Below are 24,598 nucleotides of genomic sequence, written 5' to 3'. Positions count from 1 at the left end.
CAGTTTGTCACTGCAGCTGTAATAGGGAAGAACAAATCAGACTCCTTATTGGATCTTTCTTTTACTTTAACCTTTGTATTCTTTTGCTTTTGCTACAAATTAAGAATGTTTCCTAGAGCCTGAAATATACAGGCTAGCCCATTCGCAAGGCTCTGACCTTTAAAGGTGTAGCACTTTTCCATTCATTTGGAGATAAAAGTTGCAAAACAAAGAGTAACATTTGTCTTGTTGGAGGTTTATTGGAACATCCTGACCTGACCACCAGAACAAAGGATTGCAACACCAAGAAGTCTGCAACAAGCAACCACACCCCCTTTTAGTATAAAAGAAGCCTGAATTCTAACTCGGGTAAGATGGTTATTTGGGACACTAGTCCGCCATCTTGGGCTGCCGACTTTACGAATAAAGTTGCTATTCCTTTTGCCCCAGCAACTCGACTCTCGATTTATTGGCCTGTCACAGGGTGAGCAGTATGAACCTGGACTTGGTAACACAGCCTCCCTCTCTTCTGTCCTTTATTTTTTTCCCCATAGACCTTGTACTGTCTGACATCTTTCTTACATACCTCTATCACTGTTTGTCTTCCTCTCAAATAGAACGTCAGCTCGAGAGGGCAGGGATTTTTTCTAGTCCCTGCCTGGAATCCCTTTCACATCAATTAAAACAGAAACCAAACACCAAAAGCGAAAGCCTTCCCTCAGCATGTTCTCCGGGCCAGGTGTGGTGTCTGCCCCTTTCCTGCCAAGACTCTGTCAACAGGGCCCAGGTCAGGCCTTAGTGGATGGCTCCAGTTGTCCTCTTTGTTTAATCTAATTTCTGTGAACATTGTTTCTCTGCCTGACTCACCCATACCTAATTCTATAAGGACTTCATTTGAGTAAACGGAACTCCAGTTAGAAACCCGAAGTTCCTTGAGACAACAGATCTCTCCCATATCTCGTCCAGTCTACAGAGTGCCAAGGACAGTGCTAGGAAGGCAGGGAGTTGTGTTTATCTTGCTTACTTCTGTAATATCAGCACATAGAACAGTAGCTGCTAGGCAGCGGTGCTCCCTAAGTGTTTGTTTGAATGGATGCAAAAGGGATAGGTAGCAGCTAAGGACAGTGACTTTAGCCTGGGGCTTGGCCTAGGAAGGCATACAGGGGTTCAGGCACACTTTGGAGATAGACTCGACATTCCAGCCTGTCTATATGGCGTCCGCCTTGAGGTTTGGGAACAAAACCTCTGCTAACAGTGAGGTATGGCTGTGTCTGGAAATTCCGTGGGGACTTTGAGGGAAGGAGAAGTGGCTGGACCCAAATGCCATCACAACACAACCCTAATGGCCCCCAAATCCTACACCTTCCACGTGCTCTTGATGGGGTCTTCACCCCTGGCTTCCCCACTGGGCTTCCCTTCTCAAAGGACAGCCTCCCCTGGAGTCTGCGCACAGCCATAAAGTTCATGTGTGCTTTGCTAATTGATATAAATGACTTGTCTTTCACAGCCCAGCATCGGCGCTGAGCACGTCCACATTAATTGGCTTGGAGGAGGAAAATCAAGTGCTTCAATTTGTCATTTTTCAAGAGGAAAAATAGGAAAGGAGAAAATCACTCATTTGAAAGAGAGCTGCTGTGAGTAACTGAAACCCCCTTTGGGGAGGGGACAAGCCACCAGCACCTCCAGCAGCCCTTCATATGCATAAAGTGTTTAAAAACAACAAAGTGCTTTTCAAAGGCAGCTCTCATCCAATTTTCACGGCTGCCCTGTGGGTACCACTACACTGATGCAAGGTCGGACAGGGTCCTAAAGTTGCAAGGACAGAAAACTCAACTCCAAGAGATGTAAGCAAAAAGAAAATGTGTGGGTTCATAGAACTAAACAGCTCCAGGGATGGGGTGGGCCTCAGGTAGGGCTGGATGCGGGGACTCTACTCAGTTTCTCCCAGCCTTACAGTACTGTTCTTTTCCTCTTCCCTCACTCGGGGGAGATGCCACCTGCCAACACAGCAACCTCAGAGGGAAGACCTTCTCTTCCTGGTGGCATCTGCAGATTTCTCAGAATTCACCTGGTTGATCCAACTTGGTCACATGCCCATCTCTGACCCAAACACTGGGGTCAAGGGGATTTGTTCATGGCCAGGATTTCCCCTTGAGGTACCTTGGCGTCAGTTAGAAAGGGTACCCCTTTCTCTTGGAAGAAGAAGCCCTATGCCCTGTGAGGACACAGGCTTGGGGGGCAGGAATTTCAGCCTCTTGTGCAGGTACCACCTGTCCAGGTGTAGCCAGCGGTCCTGGATATGCCGATTGCCAGGCCTGGGTCATGGACCCACATGCAGTGGGTGTGGGGCTCCCCCCACTCAAAGCTCATGAGCAGAGAGTGCAGCATGGAGGTTCCCCAAAGGACAGTCAGGGTGCTGTGCCCAGAAGGGAGAGTTCATTCCTCCTGTGAACATATTTCTATAAAGCTCCCACTATGTGCCAGGGCTGTGCAGTGAAGACCGTGGACCAAGATCCCTGCCCTCATGGAACTTCCAGCCTAATTTGGGGGAAGAGACAAAACACGTAATCATGACCGCAGAGCTGTGGAGAAAAGAAAGCAGGACAGAGGACGGTGGCAGCGTCAGATGGGGCAGCCATCCGTTTTTCAAGTGGGCACGTGTCCCGTGTACCTCTCCTCCCTCATCCCATTCAGATTCTGCTCTCCAGGAAGCCTCCTCTGACTCTCTTTGTCCAGAGCCACCTGACTGGGCCTGGCGGAGTCAACTGTGTGGTCCATGGACAGAGGGCTGTGAGCTGGGTGCTCAGGGGACCATGGGGGCCATCCTGGGGTGGGGGAGAGAACTCAGCACTGCCCCATCCTCATGCCTGGTCCCAGACACCCAGGACACAGCCTTCCTGAAGCGCCCCCTTCTGAGGGTCTGCTTGGACCCACCACTTAGATGTCCCCAGAGCAAACTCTGGGTTCTGGTAGTTGGGATTCTTCTGGTTGCCAGTGGCAGAACTCGATCCAAATGGGCTTAAATGAAAAAAAGAAAATTTACTGTCTCAGGTAAAGTCAGGTGTATTGAGCTTCTGACCCAGCTGGATCCAGGGACTCCAACAATTCAGTCATGAATCAGTCTCTCTCCATGTCTGGGCTCTGCTTTCCTCTGGGTTGGCTTCACTCTCAAGCATGTTGTCTCCATGTAGTGACCAAGGTGACCGTCAGCAGCTCCCAGCTTCTGTCCCACCAGCCCAGCAGCCCCATCGCACAGAGAGAGTCTCTTCCCACCAGATCCAGCAAAAGCCCCAGGGGCAGGCCCTCATTGGCCCATTTTGGGTCACACGTCCATCCCACAGCCAATCCGAGTGTCCAAGAGGCTGGATGGGTCTGCTCGGCCACTCCTAGGTCACACGCCCACCCCAGTGTTGGGGTTTGGGGTCAGCCCTGCCCAGTTCACACAGTGGCTCAGTGTGAGGGAGGCCTGGTCCACAGAGGGGAATCAGAGGTGGACAGGGATGGACACATAGACACAGAAATCATGGATGTCACCGAGCTTCCTTATCTCAGAGCAGGAGAGTGAGTCTGAGAGGTGGGACATGCCTCAGCCAAGGTCAAGATGCTCCAACCATCCAGAGGAGGGTTTTCAGCTTAGGATTTCACATGCAGTGGTGCCTGGGGGAGTGGCATCCTCATTCTTTTCCATCCATGACACCTGTGAAGTTCCCAGGAGGCACGGCGTCTTGGGTGGAGGCCTCTCTCCAGAACCGCACCCCTTGTCTCATGAGGGCAAGCCTCCTGTGCACACCCCGAAATGCAACCTGTGGTATATGAGCAACCCCAGGAAGCCCGCCCTCCTCCCCAGGGGCTGCTGACACCCCACCGGTGCTCTGCCCCCAGCTTGGAGAACACAAATGAGCAGCATCTAATGCAGACTCACCGTCGGGCTGCCTTTCTCCTCCCCAGCTGAGAGGACCCGCAGGGACACAGTGGGAAGAGGAGGAGAAGCTGCAGGGCAAGGAGTGTGGGGAGGGGGGTAGGGGGTGAGGGAAGGGAGGATGTCGGCTTCCCTCAGAGCTCCTCCAGCGCCCTGAGATCCCTCCATCACGCCTGGGCGCAAATCCACACCTCGCCCCCAATTGTGCTTGCACGCCTGAGGGAGGGCATGTTGTGGGGTGAGAGGTCAGGGCCACCCCGAGGGCTGGGCTTTCTGCTGGGAAGATGGCCACTCCAGGAGGCCCGGGGTGAGAGCACCAAGGAGGCTCAAACCCAGCCCCAGGAGCCTGAAGGAGAGCAAACACCTCTGTCCAGGGCTTCCCCGGGGCAGGGAGGTGGTGGTGCTAGGACGTACTGCGACCCCAGGGCCTGGGATATTTTAGCAGAGTACATGTGCACTGGGTGTGCAAGTGTGTGCACAGACAAGTGTGCACGTGTGCATGGGCCAGAGTGGGCTGGGCTTTGCTGCCCTTTGTGTACATGGGGGTGGAGCCTAGATATTGCAGGATCACAGCCTGTGCAGAGGGATTATATGGGGCCTCTGATCTCAAGGGATGACGCTCACCGGCCCCAAAGAAGTCTGTCTGAGGCAAATAGGACTGGAGTCCTCCAGTCTCACGTTAATTTTTGTAATAATAATGATACTAAAATAGCTACCATTTATTGTCAATTACCACATGCCCGGCACTATTCCAACTACCTGAATACACGAGATCTCACTCAAGCTCCATCCCTGAAAGTCCGATTCAGTAGTATTTTTCCCGCCCACCATTTACAGATGGGGAAACTGAGGCCCAAGGTGGGCAGCGAGTGACCCAGGTTGTGAGATGTTGGAAGCAAGATTTGAACTCAGGCAGAACAACTCCAGGGTAAAAGCATCTTCAAATTCCAGTGCAGGAATACATGCTCAAGAACAGCCAAGAAGACCTGAGAAGGAAGGAGGAATAGGGACTGAGGCGGGCGTGGCTGCTAGGTTTCAGAGCCGCTGTAAGCAAGTCGATGTGGTCCAGATTGCAGAATAATCAACCTGAATCTAGCATAACAGCATACCGACTCCAGAATAAAATCCCAGGAGAGATGAATCATTAATATTCCTGCCAGGTGCCGGCAATTTTTCTAAAAAGTCACCATTATTATTACTGCTGTTGTTGCTATTTATTATAAATCAGTGACCAGGATCTAATTATCCCAGAGGAGATCGGGGTATTTATTTCATACCCCGAATTGTTTATGGAGTGTTTGGGGCGGGGCTCACATCTCACAGCATCGTGGGGATTTTCCCAGGCTGCTTTGCAGACTGCAACCCATTTTGCAGACAGAAGAAGTGAGGGGGCTCAGGAATGGGCATCCTAGGGCCACCCACCAAGGAGGAGACAGGGATGGAGGGAGTGAGGAACGACTCCAACTCAGGGCACCAGCACCTGGGGGGTGACGAGAAGGAAAAGAAAGAGAAACCTCACTGCATCACCTCCTGCTGGGGTCTCTGGTTCAGCAAATTTGTGGCACGTAAGGCTCCCAGGGAGCCTGAAACTGCACTTCTCTTCCTTGTTTTTCTCGGGAAGCAGTGAGTATGGTCTTGGGGACAGGGGCCAGTTCTTTAGGCAGCTGAAATCACCATCCCTCACCTGGACGGGCCCACAGGCACTAACTCATGGGGTTAGGAACACATGGCCCCCCATAGTTTTTACTAAGAGTCTGCCACGTGCACAGAGCCTTCCCTCCTCAGGAAAATGAACCAAATGACAGGCTTTCAGGGAGCAGCTCCATGTCCCTCACTGGCCACCAGTCTGTACCTCGAGGTCAGCTCACATCTCTTCCCTGACCTTCTGGATAAAAGCGTTGTCTGGTTCCACCCACCCGCTGTGTCCCACTGCCAGACCCTCACCCTGGTTCAGGCCTCCCACCCATCTCCTGGGTTCTCTGGGTCCACTGCCATGACAGGTTATTTATTTTGTCATATTTTTATATGAGAAGTGGCTGATAGATATAAAAGTACAAAGATCAAGAACAAATACATGTGGCTCAACATACCCAGAATGGACGATTATAAACATTTTATCCAACTTGTGCCTCTAGTTCTTTAAAAAAGGTGATAAGAATTAAAGATAAAATTAAAGTCCCTTTTATTTCCCAGAATGCCCCATTTCCTCACCTTGGAGACAATTATGAATTTAGAGAGTATCCTTCTAAATCAGTTACTTTTTAAAAAGTTAGTAAACTTTATTTTTTAGAACATTTTAGGTTCACAGCAAAATTGAGCAGAAAGTACAGAGAATTCCCATCTACCCTCTGTCCCTACACATGCACCGCCTCTCCAATTGTCAACATCCCCTACCAGAGTGGGACATTTATTACAATCCATGAACCTACACTGACACATCATCGTCACCCAAAGTCCACAGTTTACATTAGGGTTCACTCTTGGTGTTGTACGTTTACCAGTCTGGACGATGCATGGTGACATGTATCTACCATTATAGTATTACACAGAGCAGTTTCAATGCCCTAAAAATCCTTTGTGCTCTATCTATTTATCCCGCCCTCTGCTATAACAGGTAGTTTTAATTATTGTGGATAATGTTTTCCACTGGGCACCGCCTTAGCGCTCAACGTGGCCTTAGCATCTTAGCTAAGGCCCTTCTCTCCCATTCTCTTGGGCACTCACCATCAACTGCAAAGGAGACACCTGTGGGAGGAGCAGGCTCAGGGTGGGGACTGTCCGTGCTCAGTTTGGGATGTGCTCGATCTGAGGTGTCCACAGACTGCCAAGCGGGGCTGGTCAGCAGCAGCTGGAGACTTCACATCCGGAGATTCAGAGAGATGATGGGCAGCCTTGTAGGGTACGGGAGCCAACACCTCCTTAACTCCCTGTGTCCCAGGCAGTCAAGTCATGGGAGGGGCAGGGGCTTGTTACTGTTTACTCCTCCCTCTTTCTGAAAGATTCCCTGGAGCCCCACGGGAGTGCTCTCCTCCCCTCCATCACTCACCATGGATATTTACTCTTCCCTTATGTGTCATGCTAAGTGCACAGCTTGTTTGTGAGATGTGCTCATAAAACCACCACCTCATCACATTAGCAGTTCTCCAGCTGAGAATCTCCCCTCTTCCTCTGGGGCGGCAGGCACCCAAACGCAGACCCCATAATCAGGCTGTTAACACAGCTAATTACCTTCTTCCAACAGGGAGCTGAGAAGCTTCCTGAGGCTTCCACAGGCTCAGAATTGCCGACGTGGGTTCCGGAAGGGTCTCCCTGCCAGGCTGGGCTGATGCCCCGAGAGACTTTCAGGACCAGCCAGGTTCTCGAACTGCATCCCCCCCACCCCGTTTGACAGAAGAGGGAAGCCTGAGGTCCAGAGAGGGGCCGGTTGCTCCCATTTTGCAAATGAGAAAACTGAGTCTCAGAAAGGTAAAACTATGGTGCTCCCAAGTCCCTCTGGGCTGGGGATGAGAGGCCAGGTCTCCCATTTCCCATACCAAGACTCCCTCCAGGGCCCGTCTTGCCTCTTCTCTGCCAGGAGAAAAGACCTTTCTCGCCAATATGGCAGGTCAAATGGGGACAGGACTCTGTGTGTGACCACTGGTGCTTAGAGAGGGCGGAGCTTGTCCACCAAATCCTGCCCACTCTCCCACCCTTCCCAGGTCTTGCTTCAGGAAGCCTGCCTACTCCTAGGCTCTTCCAGGATGCCCATGGTCTGTAGCTCCCAGGTTAACTATTACTTTCCCACTGCCCAGTCTCTTGGCAAGTATTCTCTGCATGTGTTTCAGAGGGGCTGGCCATACACTCCTGGTGCCTGAGGTTAACAGGTGTCCAGGCTTGGCTGCTCTGTGTGTTCCACCGTGGCTGGAGTCAAGGGTGTCACCATGGCTCTCAGACACGGGCATATGCCCAAGTTGGTCCAATGCAGACATGCTGGGGACATTAGCTGGAACATGAGGGAAAGAGAGGCACTTCTTTCTCTGGGGTTGCCCGGCTCTGTGGGAGGGATTCAAGCCTGGAGCACAGGGGAGCCTGCTTGGGAGGCTGGCCCAGATAAGAGCACTTCCAGCTGTGGCACTTTTGGGTTAAAAGTGATGGGAAAATCCACTCAAACTGGCTTAACAGAAAAAGAGAATTTATATTAGCTCAATAAAGCTCAGCTCAATCCTGGCACTCTGAGAATTTTGTCAGAACTCACCTTGCCTCTGTCAACTTCACCCTCAGCCTGCCATTTTCCTGGAGTTTAAGGAATGGCCTCTCATCTCTGCCACCCGATGGAAGCCGGGTACCTATCTGAACACTGATGTCAGAGTCCTGGAACTGACTCCATCTGGACCATCCTGAGTCACATGTACAGCTCTAAACCAATCACTATAGTCCAGGGAATGGGATACTCTAATTGGTCAGATCCTGACCATGTGAGAACCAGGACTACCAACGACTTTGCTCTGACTCCATCCCCACGATGTGCTGAAAACAAGTAGGTTGCTTAGCAACTAGCTTCTGGTTAGCCCCCCAGGGTCCTGAATATTGTCTCGGATTTCAGGTGGCTGTGGCTCCTTGGAGGAGAGGACAGCAAGAGGACCTTGGTTCAAATCCTGACATTGACACTTACTGAGAGATCTCAGGCAAATTACTCCACGTCTGTCCCCTCTTGTATAAATTGGAGATAATAACAGTACCTGCCTTAGAGGGCTGTTTAAGGATCAAACAAGGTGATTTGTGATGGGGACTTAGAAGAATGCCTCACCCATAATTAGGGCTCAGTAAAGAGAGTTAATGATTAACTGGTATGAGGAGGAAGTGCCCCTTACTACATCTGGTCAGACCCACCTCCCCCTTTCCTGTCACCCCTTCTATTTCTGTCCACTTCCCCACCTCCCCTGTCACTCCCTCCATCTCCTAGGTAACAGGAGGGAGTGAATTTCTAATATGGACAACAGGCCATGTCACCTCCTCACCAAAAGCCCCTTAATGCCTCCTCGTGGCCTTCAAGGTCAAGTTCAGGTTCCTCACACTGGTCTATGAGGTCCTGCAGGATCCAGCCTCCTCCCATTTCACCTCAGCCCCACGGGAACTTTTTCGTTTCCAAACTCATCCAGCGCCAGGGCTCTTGTTTCTTGCTGTTCCCCTTGCCTGGAACAGCCTTCCCCAGATATCACTGTAAGTGACTCCCTAAGTTCCCATGGGACTCTTCTAAAATGTCACCTCCTCCAAGAAATCTTCCATGAGCGTCTGATCTAAGGTAAACCACCTCCTCCCATTCCCCTTCTGTCCCTACCAGCCTGTGACTCATTTCTCCATGTCACTTCTTGCTATCTGAAATGGTCCTGGTCTTGAGTTTGGGTTTTTGTTGTCTGTAAGAGGTATTTGGGGCTTGGATGGCATAGTCCAGACAAAGTAGGTCAGAAAGGAAAAAAGGCAAGTCTTAGGGCCTAGACTGGGGTCCCTCTGACTGGCTGGTGGAAGGGAAAGCTTTGCTGGACCCCGATGAGCCAGCCGTGGGGTCCTCAGACACCAGAACCAATCACTGCTTGCTAAAGGCTTTGCTAGGTCATCACGGAGGCTGAATCCTCTCTCCTGCACCTTATGCAGTAAAAAGGACAAAGCTGGATGCCCACCCAACCTGTCAGACTTCTCCTGGAAAGCATGAGGCCACCACCTGGTGAATAATTCACCTGCACTCAGCAGCCCCAAATGCTGCGTAGGCAAAAAGCAAAACAGCCTGCGGAACCGTTTCTTATTTTCAACCTGTGCAAAACCAGGGTCTGAGGCTCCTACTTTTCCATCCTACTAATTTTGGAGGCGATTAGCTGTTGGGTGTTCTTGCCGGCCAGCTCCCTGCGTGTCTGCTTGTGCACTCGTTCCTGCCCAATCTGCCGGCTGTGGAGAGCTTTGTTAATCTGCTCTTAAACCACAATGTTTAACCAGCCTCTTAAATGATGGAGGCATTCGTGCATAAACGGTACATGGTGAGCCTCCCCTCGGGACACTAACTTGACTTATTTAAGATGCTGTAACTACCAAGCTTTATATATCAACATCTTTAACACAAAAATATATGATCTAATCTCCTCCCACCCCCTCGCCCTGCAGCAGAAGGACAGCCTAGATGAGAGGTAAAGCACCTGGAAGACATCGCCATGAAGGGCGAAAGAAGCCAGTTTTAAATAGTCAGCCAACCAAAACTTGTTTTCTCCAGCATTAGCCTAAGGACGTGTGGAAAAAAAACAGACCCAATTTCTTTCCGGGACCAAACCTTTCCACCATGCTGGGCTGGGGGTGAGGTCACCCTGACACCTCTCTCTGGGACTCTAATGAGCTGGGGAGGGCCCCCTCCAACCGCAATGATGGCGCTTAAATGCCAGTGCTAGAACCATACTGCTAGCCAGAAACTCAGCGTTTCCCAAGCGTCATCCATTCATACACACTCCCTTCATGGTTGTTGTTTTTGGGCCATTTTAATGTACTACTTGGAATATCATTTAATGTTCTTCTTTAAATGGACTCACTCTTTCAAATTTGAGCCTCCAACCAAGCAGTATTGTCTATGGAAGCATGGATTTGATGTGCTAGTTTTACACATTTTTCTTGAAAACTTTAAAGAACAAATAGTGGAATAAATGATACTTGAGGGCATGCCAGGTTCTACTGGTGTGTTCCCTGCAGTGCACTTGGAGAATGCCGAATGGACACCATACTCCAAAGTTCAGAGCAAACAGTACTGACTGGGACTCAGAGGGTGTCTGGTACTTTGAAGTTTCAAAGATGGAAGCTCAGTCTGGAAGCCATTGCACACAGCGCCCCCTTCAGACCAAATGCCTGCAGTGCCTCCCCTTCTGAGAAGGTTCAGCAGCACTGCTTGGGATGGAGAACTGAGATGATTTCTTCATGTATGTTCTGTTTTTTTTACCTATAAATAACTAGATTTTGTGATGGCAGGAATTCTTTGGGAAAGTAGAGGGAGGGAGGTTGGAACTGTGAGAATAAAGCCAGAGTCTGTAAACCCAGGGTTTGACTTAAATCTGTGTCTGGTCACTGTCATCTCTCACCTGGACTATTGTCCAAGTCTCCTAACTGGTCTTCGGGCATCCATCACCCTGTGTATCCCACTTGGCAGCCAGGGGCCCTTAGATACATTGAGTTGGATCATCACTCAAAATCCTCTAGTGGCCTAACCTCTTGCATAGAATAAAAGCCAAAGTCTTCACCATGGCCCATGAGGCCCGACATGATGTGACCACCCCCAGCCCCATCCTCTCTCCAACCCCAACTCCTACCACGCCCCCTCCTCAATCCCTCTGCTCCAACTGCACAGGCCTCCTTGCTGCTTCTCAAAAGCATTGAAGGGCTTCCCTGGTGGTGCAGTGGTTGAGAGTCTGCCTGCTGATGCAGGGGACACGGGTTCGTGCCCCGGTTCGGGAAGATCCCACATGCTGCGGAGCGGCTGCGGCCGTGAGCCATGGCCACTGAGCCTGCGCGTCCGGAGCCTGTGCTCCGCGCAACAGGAGAGGCCACAGCGGTGAGAGGCCCGCATACCGCAAAAAGAAAAGAAAAGAAAAAAGCCTGTGGCTCACACCTGAGAAATTTCTTCTTTTCCCCGTCTCCAACCTACTGATTAGGTCAAGGAGAAAGTCTCAGTGAGGAGCGACTGCACCTTTAATGCCTCTCTTCTTCTCACTCTCATAAATAAAGTCATATCAGCCATCATGGGAGGTAGTAACTTGCTGAAGATTAATAACTGTTTCCATTGTACTTGGTTTTCCACCAAACTTCTCCTTATTTCAGTGAATATTGGTTTCCTCTTCACAGTCAGGATATACTACCCATTTTAAAACAAAATTATTTAAGCGTAAAAATACAAAGTCCAGTCCAGAAAAGTCTGAATGGTAGAGGAGGCACTGGGTTATTGCAAAACCAGCGCAACTGCATGTGCCTGGACGATGGTAGGGAACCTAGAGCTATGTTGGTTGATCCTCAAGACCAGAGCTGTGAATCATTCTGAGTGTCCCAGGCCTGGCCAAGAGCTGGCCCCCAGAGATTCATCTGGGTTGAATTAAGCCTGTACTACCTGTCCACTGGTGTCCCGGAAGAGTCCACCACTGCCACAGCCTTCCTGACAAAGGACCGAAGATCTGGACCCTCCCCGTGATACTCTCTCCGCAGGGAAAGAAGACTCCATCCACTGCTCCCTCACAGTTAGGAAACAGGAGGAATCCCTCTTCTTGCTGCACCCCAACCAGCCCCAAATTAGGGGGAATGACGGTTCACCTGCCCCTGGGACTGGAAGGAAGCCTGGGTGACCTTGTTCTAGAAGTCTCCAGCCCAGAGAACCATCAGAACTGTGGCATGGATGGGCAGAAAATAGCTGTGACACAATTTTCCCCAGACCTCCACCTCTGCATGCCAGACTTACCCAGCTGGGAGAAATGTGAACTTTGGTGGGAGGGCATCATAATTGACCTGGGTCTGTTTAGAGGTTGAGAAGGCCTATCCCCGCTTCCCATTCCCCATCTCCTGGAAGGAGCTTGGCCACCTTCAAAGGCCAGTTCAGCTGCTGGAGAGGAAGTCCCAGCTCTACTGGAACAGGAAAGGCTCTCAGGCACTGATCTAAAGGGTGAACTGCCAGGGCTTCCCTGGTGGCGCAGTGGTTGAGAGTCCGCCTGCCGATGCGGGGGACATGGGTTCGTGCCCCGGTCCGGGAAGATCCCACGTGCCGCGGAGTGGCTGGGCCCGTGAGCCATGGCCACTGAGTCTGCACGTCCGGAGCCTGTGCTCCTCAGTGGGAGAGGCCACGACAGTGAGAGGCCCGCGTACCGCAAAAAAATAAAAATAAAAAAAATAAAGGGTGGGCTGCCAGATGCCACAGAAGCGAGGGGCTCTAAGACACATCTACTCCCTGAATTTGGCTTCAGAAATGCCTACTCAGGGTGCAGGGATGCATGGGTACAGACATTCCCAGGAACATTACTCATAACAGTGAAAGATAATCTTTCATATGGAAACAACTCAATATCAATGAAATCAGGAGACTGGCTAAACAGTGCAGTGGTTAAGAACATGGGTTCTGGGTTCAAAGCTGGGTTCTGTCATTTCCAATAAATACATATGTAAATTTATATACCTATATACCTATCATGTACAAGTATACACACGTGCACAGATATATTTTCAACCATCCACGATTTCTCTTGTTCTGCTCTCCTCTTTGTCTATATCACACCCATAGCTCCCTTTCTTGGACCAGCTTATTGTGTTGGTTTCCATCAACAGTCATCAATGCCAAATTATAACCCAAGCCTAAGATTTATCCTCTTTTGACCACATATTCTCCAACAAACATTTATGGATCCCAAGAGAGAAGTTTTGGTGTTCAGTCACCAACCTGGTATTTCAGGTAAAAATTCTCGGAGATGCCGTTGCTCTTTCTCTAGACCTTGATCTCCCAGACACACAGCAAGTCTGGCCCCTTCTCACCATCATCCGGCTCTGCCAGGCCCCAGCATCATCTCTCTGATTGTTGACCTGGCCTCCTCCGAGGTTCCCTGCTTCGACTCTAACCCCTGACAGTTCTTCCTCCACGTGAAGATGGAGGGGTCATGTTGAAACCTAAGACAGGCATGTCCCTCCTCTGCTTAAAACCCCCTAACCCACGCCTCTTTCCCTTAAAATAAAACCCAAACCTCACCACAACCCATGGGGTCCCACGTAACATGGCCCCTGCTGCCCTCTCTAAGGTCACATCCACTTTGCAAACTTCTGCCTGGAAACAAAACTCCCACCACAGTATTTATGGCCTGGAAACAACCTCCCTGCCCCCGTGGCCCCGTGCAGCCCGTTCTACAACCACAGCAAGGGCGGGGCGGCTGCCCTGCTTCTCCCACCCCATTGCTCCTACCCCTCCTCAGCGCTGCTCTGTGCCTTGGGAGAGACTCACCTCCACTGGCGGGTCACTCGTGCTCTCCTACCCTGTGGTTTCTGGCTGTGTTTGGCCCTTAGGAAGAGGCCCCAGCTTAGACAGGAAGGAGACAGCGTGGGCAGATCCCCTTTCTGGGTCGTGATGTCGCAGTGGCTGAGATCCTCTTCCTGTGGCCTCAGCTCCACGTGGCAACCCTCTCCTACAGTAACTTGCCTGCTCCTAGCTCCCTCAGGGCTAGGGCCAGTGAGGGTTTCCCTCAATTTCTAGTCCCTGGGCTACTAGCCTTGTGATCCTGGGAAAGTTACTTCATCCCTCTATGCCTTACCATCCTGATTATATATTGAGTGCAATATTATCTTCCTCATTGGATCATTGTAATGATTAAATGAGTTAATACATAGGAAGTGCCTAGAACAGTGCCTGGTTGTATAATGGGCACTCAATAAAGGTTGGGTATTATTGTTATTTTATTACTGCCATTTCCTGTGTTAAACACTCTACTTGCGGTATCTCATTGGATTTTATGAGGCAGGCACTCTGCTCAAACTGGTAAAGTGATGATACTAGTAAACTGTGATGTTATCAATATATCTAGAACAACCATTAAGGAAATCTATACAAGGAGATATACTTAAAAACACCACAGATAAATCAAAATGAAATACTAAAACTTGTTCAAGTGACCCACAAGAAGATCAAAAAAATGGAAACCAGAAAGAACAAAGAAAACAAAAAATGTCACACTTAAGCCCTATCATATCAATAATTACATTAAATGTAGATGATCTAAATACACCATTTGAAATGCAAGGATTGGCAGAGTGAATTTAAAAACATGTCTCAATTTTATGCTGTCTATAAGAAACTCACTTCAAATATAACTAGAGAGGCAGAAAGAAACCAGTAGCAGGAGAATTCTTGGAACTTTAGCAAGGAAAAAAGAATATTGGGATGGGTGACAAATAGGTGTTAGTAGACTATTCTTCACTTCATGAGTTTCTTAAATCATATATGATGGTTGAAGCAAAAATAATCACATCAATGATGTGCTACTCGCACGAAACACTTCAGACAATTGTATTTTTAAAGTGGGAAGGGTAAAGGCAAGGCTTCTTACTTAACGTGCAGTGTTAAAACACTGATAGCAGTATGCTAAGTTGTGTACATGCATACTGTAATACCTAAGCAACCACTGAGAAAAATATACAAAAATAAAACACAGTAAAACATTATAAATAAATCAAAATGAAATTTTAAAAAACATTCAAAAGACCCTCAGGAAGGCAAGAAAAGAGAAACAGAGGGAACAAACTGAAAATAAAAAATAAAATGGCAGGCTTTAGCCCTAACCCATCAGTAATTAAAGTGTAAATGGCCTAAATAGATCAACTAAAAGAGAGAGGCAGAATGGATTAAAAAATACCAATCAAATACATGCTGTGTGCAAGGAACTCACTTCAAACATAACATAGGTAGGCTGAAAGTAAAAGAATGCAAAGTGTGATATAAACATTACTTAAATAAAAGCAGGAGTGGCTATGTTGGCATTCGATTAAGTAGACGTCAGAGCAAAGAAAACTACAAGGGACATTGTATAATGATAAAAAGATCAGTCCACCAAGAAGATATAATAATCCTAAATGTATGTGTGCCAAACAACAGAGTTTCAAATTACAGGAAGCAAAAACTGATGACACTGAAGAGAGAAACAGATAAATCCACAATCGTAGCTGGAGACTTCAACATCTAACATATCAGTATTTGACACCCTATCTCAGTAATTTCCATACCTAGCAGACAGAAAATCAGTGAGGATGTAGTTAAACTGAACAGCACCATCCATCAACTGGATCTAATTGACATTTATAGACTACTTCATCCAACAACAGAATACACATCTTCCAAGCCCACATGGAACATTTACCAAGGGAGACAATATCCTGGTTTATAAAGCAAATCTTAACACATTTAAAAGAATTCAAATCACAAACAGTATATTTTCTCACCATAATGGAATCAAACTAGACATGAAATCAACAACAGAAAGACAACAGTAAAATCTTCAAACATATGAATATTAGCGCACTTCTGTAAAACTCATGAGTCAAGGTGGAAGTCTCAAAGGAAATTTAAGAAATGCATAGACCTGAATGAAGATGAAACTACAACATATCAAAATTTGTAAGCTGCAGCTAAAGTCATACTGAGAGAGAAATTTAGAGTACTAAATGCGTTCATTAGAAGTAAGGAAAGATCTCAAATCAGTAATCTACGTTCCTACCTCAAGAAACTAAAGATGAGCAAAGTAAACCCAAAGTAAACCCAGAAGGAAGAAAATAGTAAACAAAAGAGCAGGATTCAATGAAATTGAAGACAAAGACAACAGAAAAACAAAAATCAGTGAAACAAAGAACAGCTTCTTTGAAAAGATCAATAAAATTGACTAACTTCTCAGCAAGACTGACAAAGATAAAAAGAGAGAAGAAGGAAATCGTTAATACCAGGAATAAAACAGAGTAGCACCATAGACCATATAGCCATTAATGGGCTAATAAGGGAATGCTATGAAAAACTTTATGCTCATAAATTCCATACTTTCGAGAAATGGACCCATCATTTAAAACCACAAACTACCAGACTCAATCAAGATGAAATAGGTAAACTGAATAGTCCTAAAACTATTTATGAAATTGCTTTGTAATTAAAAAGCTACTGAAAAAGAAATCTCCAGATCATTTCATTGGATAATTTTATTTAACATTTAAAAAAAATTAACATCAAATTTACACAAAAAGTTTTCTGATGTTCCAGAAAATGGAAGAGGAAACATTTCCCAGCTCATTTTAGGAGGCCGGTATTACCTTGATACCAAAATCAGACAAAAACAATACAAAAAATAGAAAACTACAGGCCAATATCTCTCATGAATTTAAACACAGACTTTTCAAATATATTAGCAAATTGAATACAACAATGTATAAAGAGAATTTTATAACATAAGCAAGTGGGATTTTTTTTCCAGGTATGCAAGACTGGTTCAACAGTCAAAAAAAAAAATGAAATCAGTATCATCCAAACATATCAACAAGCTAAAAAAGAAAAATCATCTTAGCTGAAGAAAAAGCATCCATTCATGATAAAGGTACCCAGCAAACTAGGAATAGAGGGTAACTTCCTCAGTCTCATAGAGAGCATCACAAAAACTCTGTAGTTAATGTCATCCATGATGGTGAAAGACTGTATGCTTTTCCTCTAAGACCAGAAAGAAGGCAAGAAAGGCCATTTCGCCAATTTTATTGAGCATAATACTGGAAGTTCTAGACAGTGCAGTAAGGCAAGAAAAAGAAATAAAACATATACAGATAGAAGAAATAAAACTGTCTCTATTTGCAAACGATGTGATTTCCTACAGAGAAAATCCCAAAGAATTTACCAAAAAAACTCCTACAACTACTGAGTTCAGAAAGGTCACAGGATACAAGACCAATACACATAAATCAATTGCATGTCGATATACTAGCAATGAAAAAAAAGCTGCCTCTTTCCTGATCTTGTGCTTGTTTTTGTCTATGCCTATTGACAGTTTAGGGTTGCAGCTCACTCCAGAGCCCAGGGTAGGATATATGGGACGTAAAGAGAAAACCCAGGTAATTCAACTGAGGTGTCATTATTCAAGTCCTGAGGTTCCTAGCCAATTCATCTGCTTCTTCCCACATTTCTGAGTCCTTTGTGAGGGTGCGTTGAATTATCTCCAGTGTATTCAGCTGAATTTAGAGAGGAAGGGCAAGGAAAAGTTTCTCTACACCATCTTGTCCCATCACCCATAACAAGTTTCTTTTTCTTTTTTTTTTTAATGTTCTCATATCTCTTCCCTCTTGCGTCTCCCTCCCTCCCACCCTCCCTATCCCACCCCTCCAGGCGGTCACAAAGCACCGAGCTGATCTCCCTGTGCTATGCGGCTGCTTCCCACTAGCTATCTACTTTACGTTTGGTAGCAGATATATGTCCACGCCTCTCTCTCACTTCGTCCCAGCTTACCCTTCCCCCTCCCCGTGTCCTCAAGTCCATTCTCTAGTAGGTCTGTGTCTTTATTCCTGTCTTACCCCTAGGCTCTTCATGACATTTTTTTTCTTAAATTCCATATATATGTGTTAGCATATGCATAGCCAGTTTCTTTTAAAACTAAAGATGGACTTACCATAGACCCAGCAATTACACTCTTGGGCATTTATCCCAAAGAAATGAAGGTTTATGTTCATACAGAAACTTGTACATGAAATTTCACAGCAACTTTATTTATAACAAGCGCAAACTGGAAACCACCCAAATGTCCTTCAATGTGTGAATGGATAAGCAAACTGAAGAGCTTCCATAACATGGAATATGCCAGCAACAAGGAGAAACTATTGATACATGCAACAATTTGGGTGAACCTCAAGGGAATTATGCCAAGTGAAAAAGAGTCGATCTCAAAATGTTACAGGTTATATGATTCCACTTATATAACACTTTTGAATAAAAAATTACAGAGATGGAAATCACTTGGGGATTGTGAGCGGTTGGGGTGGGTAAGTGTAGCTATTCAGGGGTAGCACAGGGATCCTTGTGGTGACGGAACAGTTTGTGTCTTGATTGTGGTAGTGGTTACACAAAGGTACACATATGATAAAAAATCACATAGAACTATGGACATACACACACACACACAAATGAGTGCATTTATAACTGGTGTAGTCTGAATAAACTCTGTAGCTTGTACCAATGTCAATTTCCTGGTTTTGATATTGTACTATAGTGATGCAAGGTGTTACCATTCAGGGCAGCTGGGTGAAGAGTACGGGGGCCTCCATGAACAATTATTTGCAACTTCCTGTGAATCTAAATTATTTCAAAATAAAGTTTTCTAAAAATCCCAACACAGAAACAATATTATTATATTCCAATCAGATAACATTTCTCCAACTCTGTCTCTCTCTTTCTAAATCTCTTTCTTTAAGCCACTGTGAAGACCCATTCCAATGGGTCTTTCTACTTGAAGTTCTGGGAGGGTTGGCAGAGAGTGGAAAAGAGGATGACTTTTTAGCTGCCTGATTCAGTGGTATTTAATGTGGTCCCTGAACTACCCTAAATTGTGGAGATGATTCTCTAATCCTTATGTTTCTCAGTAGCCCCTGCCCCACTCCTGGGAAACGTTCTGGGATGCTTGGCACTTAATGATGCGTACAAAGGGACCACCTAAAAGTGGCTGTCCCTGGTGCCTTCAAATATTAGGCCACTGGATGGTAAAATATTATTGAGATAATTATCCAAAGTGCTCTACAAATGACAATCCAATCAGCAGGTGCATTCCAGGCCTCGTGGGCATCCTCTGTGGTTGGCTTTACAGCTCTGCGTGACCCAGGTCCTGGGGGTGGTGGTTGAATGTGTGCTGCATCCTGGGCAGATGGACGCACAGACACGCACACACATGGACACACAGGACACCACATGGACATTGCTATCCTCACCCAGGCCAGGCACTTTACAATCGACTCGTGGATCAGCCAGTACTTAGAATCCTATTAGAGTTTCAGGGAAAAGTCCTAAGTTCCAATGAAATACATGTGTGCCCTTCCCACTTACCCCTCAGCCATGGCAGTTTTGCTGACAGCATGCATTTATGTCTGTAAACTAGGCTTGAAGGAGGCAGAGCCTTCGTGTGCAAATGTCCAACGTGCCATCAGCTAAGCCTTCCCGCCACCATCTCCTCTCAAGTTGCTTATGAGGACACTAAATTACACACCCGGACAGGCTGTTGTGATGAGTTCTCTCCTCGACACGTGGGGCAAGCACAGCTGGGAGAATCTCTCTCACCAGGTGAGTGGTCTTCCGTCTGTCCTCCCCACCCCCTTTCTACATAGAATGAATGGCTTTGATTTAATTAAAACCTTCCAGTGGTTCTGTAATGGATACTGGAGATGCAGTAAGAAATCCCCGTCGCTATTAACTACAAGATGAGAGTGACTCTTCCCGATTCATGGAGAGGTGCCAGGTGTCCTCCAGGGAAAGCCCATCCTCCCTGCTTCTCTGGCCCCCAGAAAACCTGCCCAAGAGCAGCCTCCCTTCTCTGCCCCAAAGGAAGGGAGAGCGGCGCTGTGGGAAAGAGGCAGGGGACAGATGGAGGGGCACGCGGGAGGGTGTCCCGACATGCACAGATGTGCAAATACCCAGATTCAAATGTAATGACTTGGTTAATTAAATATTGACTTTTAACTCAAAAAGTGATTAAAACAAGCTGCAGGAAAGGCTGTCCAGAGAGCAGAGGGGGCAGGGAATGATTCAGAACTTTCAGGAAGATGGGAGGAGGAGAAAGGGGATTGTCGAAATGGGCTTGTCCTACTGTGTGCAGGGGATGTGGTCTTCAGTCTCTAGGCAGGTGGGGAATTGCAGACAGAGGCATTGGGCGAAACTAGGATTTGTGGCTGTCTCCTTACTTTTAGACAGCATCTCTCCTCCCAGCTGCCCTCCGAGTGGACCAGGAGTTTCGGGCGCTCAGCAGCTATTGATGGATTCTGTCCGTCTGAGTTTTTCTGGAACATAATGCAGTACCTGGCAAGAGGGAGCGCTCTGTAAAGGCTTGTAGAATGAATGGGTGAACTATTGTACAAACAATGGCGGTGTGTGTGTGAGAACAAGCGTGCATGTGTACACGTGAGCCCGTGTGTGTGTCCACTGCAGGCAGATGCTGCGGATCCAGCTTTAGGTCAGGACTTAACTCACCAGCTCAGACACTCATGGGGTTGGAGGGTCTGCAAAGTGTTCTCTGGCCATGTTTTTTTCCCCATAATTCTCAGTAAACCCACGGTCTTCTGATTCAGAGAATTTGGCCTAAGTTTTCCCGGTTTCCTGCAGGCAGGTGGGGACTCCTGGCCCCTTTTGGGAGTTCAGGGTCCCCCCGGGAAACACAAGGGGCCTCAGGGGCTCAGATGCCCCCCAGCCTGGGAAGTCACTCAGCCACGACTGGGCGGGGACCTGGGTGCGGCTTCAGTATAAGTCTCAGGCCCTTCCACCTCCTGATTCTGCAGCCCCTGCCGGTCTCCAACCACACCGTCTGGGACGGCCTGTCTCAACTCCGTGTCCCTCCTCACTCTGGTGGCACCTCTTGCCGTGATCGTCCTGGTCCTGGTTGGATAATCGGGCTTTTCAGGCTTCTCACGCCACTCCCCACCTCCTTGTTGGTTTAACCTCAGGGGACCTTTCCCTTGACACCCACAAGCCCCCTTTCCTCCTCCCATGAGTTCCCTTTGTGCAGAACGCCCGTCTGGTTCTATCTACCTGCCTGAGCCAGAATGTTCTTCTATTTCAGGGACTCCAACGCAACAGTTTTTAAAAAATATCATTCCTGTTGTGTTTGTGTGTGTGTGTGTGTGTGTGTGTGTGTGTGTGTTTATGTCCATCAAGAGCTGAAATACACCTGGGCCATTTTTGCCCAAGCACTCTTTGGCCGAGTTTGGGTTGCAGCGGAGGGATTTTATGAGGGTTGTAAAAGTCAATCTTTCACCAAGTCAAACAAATCGGCATATGCAACAGAAAGGTTAAAAGTAGGGGAAATGGCTGTAGCCTGGCATGGACGCTCAGGAGAGGACGGGCACAGAGCTGGAGCAAAGGGGCTTACCAGTTGCTTTTCAAGAGCAAAAGATGCTGCAGTCACCCTCAGAGGGTTGCATTCAAACTCCTCAGCCCCTGGAGTGGGAACTGTGTGCCTGTTTTAAAAAGAAATGCCAGGATCATCTAAAACAAAATCTTATGGTTAGCTTTGCCTGAGTTTTCATTTAGACATGAGCTGTCTCATATGTAGGACTATAATTGCATTAGGGAAAAAAAATCTGTTTATATGACTTGAGAAATTATGATAATGAAAAATAACAGCATAACCCCCCATTAAGTCATAAGAAAGATAATTGTATTTCATGCTGCCTCCCTGGGCTGGCATGCTGACATAGAGATGGAATTATTTCAGCAAAATAGGGCTCATCTCTGCAGTGAGGTACCCATTTCCCCCCTTAATTACACCTAAGTGTATAGTCTGATTTATACTAACGCCCAGTGCCTAACAGGGCATCTTCATAAAGGGACGGTTAGTTTGGGAGATGTGGAGAATTATTAACTGGTTTAATTATAGTCACCCATGAAGTGTTTTATGTGTGACCTCAGATAGGGATGGTGGTTACTCTAAATTCTCACTAGTGAAAGAAAACAGGGCCATGACCGGTTAAGACACTGCTCTGAGATCATAGATAAAGGTGGCGATTTGCTTGCTTTATTACCCACCAATAGTCCTCCTTTGGATAAGCAGACAAGGAAAATTAAACACGTGGATTTCACTGTGTGATGAAACAGACCCACAAGCGTTAGTGCACATGTAATTGTGTATTATAACGGGTAACGCCCTGGGCAGCACAGCTGCAAATCTCCACGGGCAAAGTGCAGCTTGGAGGTCTTTGGTGGATAATAGCTTTCTAATGGGTTTGAAAAGCAGGGTCCATTTGACAGTAAGTGCAATTCGATTTAGGTTTCTCTCTGTGACAGCGTATCTTGTTTCACAATCACCTTCTAGAAAAATTCACTTATGAGATGATTAATGTGATTGCTGATTTAATAAAAGCAGAGCAGCCCCAGGGCCAAGATTCTAATTAATCTGACTCTGTAATTCCCTGGCCTCAGTTTCCTTGAATCCTTCTGGAACTTTGAGCCTCTGTCTTCCTCTTCTGCTTTTAAAGGCTCATGTGATTATATAGGTTACATCCAAATATAACCCGGGATAATCTCATTGTATTACCAGGGTCCAGGGATTAGAGCATGGACATCTTTGGGGGGCAGTTATTCTTATTTCCACACGTGGATGCATGTGGAAAGCACATCCCAGACAGTGAACAGCAGAAGCAAAGGCTATGAAATACTAACGGCTTGATTTGTTCAAGGAGCTTTAACGGACTGACATGGCTGGGGCAGGTGAACTTGGAGAAGAGGGTAGGTGACGAGGTCAGGGAGACAGTGAGTTCTAGATCAAGCAGAGCCTTGTGGACAGTAGAAATGTGTTTGGGTTTTGTTCCAAGTGCCTATGGAAGTCACTGGAACACTTTAAGCAGGGGACATAAAAATATCTAATGATTTTTTAAAAGATGACTGGCTTCAGTATGGTATAAAGCAAGGATGGAAGTGGAAAGAGCAGTTAGAAGGCCATGGCCATGGCCAATAGTGGCTTAGACCAGGATGGTGGGGCTGCAGGTCATGAAAAGCTGCTGGAGTCTGGAGAGCTTTAAATGATTTTTTAAAAATAGACAAGCAGAATTTTCTGATGAAATAAAAGTTTTCTCAATTCTCCTCTAGCTAACAACAGAAGGGGTGGCTTTGGAGAACTTTACCTCCCCTCCTGGACTCCCCATAGCCCTCCAACTAAAACCACCTGGAATAAAAATAAAAGCTAAGCCACATCCACAGCCCTGTGCAAAGTCACCTTCCCGACCAGTCCCCTCAGCTCGCCACAGTCCTCACCAATCCACACAGACATACACATTGGTGGATAAAAACTCAATTATCAATAATCAAAAGACAGAAAAAAATTAGGACACCTAGCAAACAGAGAACCATTTCACTGGAATTTGAAATAATTGTAACACAGAAAGGATAGCTTCGGAGTAGGATGTGTGAAAATGCTGCTCAGAAGGTGGAGGGTCTGGGGGGTAATTTTGTTTTTACTTTGCCAGCATCCTGGGTAGCACACACAACCCTTAAGTTTATGGGCAGCTCTTGTTTCCTCCTTCTATGCATTCTGAGATCACACCAGGCAGCCTTGGGCTCTGGTTTTGATCAGCTACACATGACCTGACTGCCTGGGACTCACGCAATAGAGACGAATGAAGAATGAGGCTTGTAATTACTTTCAAAAGACCCACAGCCTGGCTTCAGCTTGTGATGAGTTACAGGACCCTGGAAACAGCGTTGGCCTCAAGGGTATACAACCTGTGTTTAGAAGGGTTCGGGTTTGGTTTAATTCTGTCTTAAAATTCCTAATAATCTTTGAACAAGGGGCCCCGCATTTTCATTTTGTGCTAAGAAACCTCTTCCTCACTCTCATTTCAGTTGCTCAAACCCTTCTCTCAAAACTTTCAGAGGGGAGGGCGACCTGGGGGACATTCCTGGGTCTGTGATGTGGAAGGGTGTGGGTTCTCATGGCAGCTCCTGGATGGTTGAGGATGACGGCCTTGGGGTCATGAGTGGGGCCTCAGCTGAATGAGACTGTAGGGAAAGCCAACCTGGAGGTCCATCCCCAAAGGAGGGAGGCATCATTTTACTCAAGTATAGACAAAATCGGGGGCACTAAACAGAAACTGCCCCAGCCCCAAACTTATCAACAGAGCGGCCAGCGCTCAGTGACGCCCTGATCAAACCCATCCTGAAGCAGAAGAAATGGATGGGATCGGAAGAAACTAATCAGGAGCCTCTTGGCCATTCTCTGATGATGTTCTATCTTTAACCAGGCTCAGATACTGAAATCATGACTTGGCTCTCAGGATATGAGCTGAGCAGTAGTAAGACTTGTGTTCTTTAGCCAAGTCAATGGTGCTTGTGAATCCCACTGAGTGGGACCCTCCAGTGACACACCCAGTGATCAGACACTTGGGAAGCCTGTGTTTCTCAGAACCTGAGAGGGGACAAACCTTGCTCCTTGGAAGGTAGCAGGTTCAGCTACATCACATTTGGGG

Source organism: Phocoena sinus, chromosome 15 (assembly GCF_008692025.1).
Source record: "Phocoena sinus isolate mPhoSin1 chromosome 15, mPhoSin1.pri, whole genome shotgun sequence".
In the NCBI taxonomy this organism is placed as follows: domain Eukaryota; kingdom Metazoa; phylum Chordata; class Mammalia; order Artiodactyla; family Phocoenidae; genus Phocoena; species Phocoena sinus.
The sequence above is the reverse complement of the archived record's forward strand: the minus strand, read 5'-3'. Positions refer to the sequence as shown.